The following is an 898-nucleotide window of genomic DNA, read 5'->3' on the forward strand; positions in this document are numbered from 1 at the left end:
AAAAGTGATACATATATACAATGGAATATTACTCAACCATAAAAAAAGAATGAAATCTTGCCATCTGCAACAACATGGATGGACCATAGAGAGTATTATGCTAAGTGAAATAAGTCAGAGAAAGACAAATACCATACGGTTTCACTTATATGGGAATCTGTAAAACAAAATAAATAAACAAACAAAACAGAAACAAACTCATAAATATAGAGAACATTTTTATGAATGCCACATGAGAGGAGGTTGGGTAGATGGGTGAAGCTGGGGAAGTGATTAAAAAGTACAAACTGTTAGTTACAGAATAGTCATAGGGATGTAAAATACAGCATAGAGAATATAGTCAATAATATTGTAATAACTATGTATGATGTCAGATGGAAACTAGATTAATCAGGGTGATCATTTTGTGACTTATATAAATGTCTAGTCATTATACTGTACACCTGAAACTAATATAATATTGTATGTCGACTATAACTGAAAAATAAAGAAATTATATTAAAATGTAGAAAAAAATTAGAAATATATCTTTAATAACAACCAATAAACTTCAGCTAGAGTAAACAGTTGGAACAAATTTGAGGGGGGGAATTTACAAAAATTTACAGAATGTTTTTAGTATCTCAGAACAAATAATTATTTTGTAGGCAAGACAATAATTACTTTGTAAGCATGAAGATATTGACAGATTAAAATATGTTAACATTTTAAACATCTGTACTGTGTAATAAAAAGACTAACAATATTTCAACAAATAAGATTACACTTAAAGGAATGTTGAAAATTCTTAAATTTAAAATAATTCATGGACACCCTATTAAATGAGTCGAGACTATTACAGAAACATGCACAATTACTTAGAGGAGATCTGTAAAATTGCTTCTTTTTAGAATATACT

Source organism: Pteropus vampyrus, unplaced genomic scaffold (genome assembly GCF_000151845.1).
Source record: "Pteropus vampyrus isolate Shadow unplaced genomic scaffold, Pvam_2.0 Scaffold4, whole genome shotgun sequence".
NCBI lineage: Eukaryota > Metazoa > Chordata > Mammalia > Chiroptera > Pteropodidae > Pteropus > Pteropus vampyrus.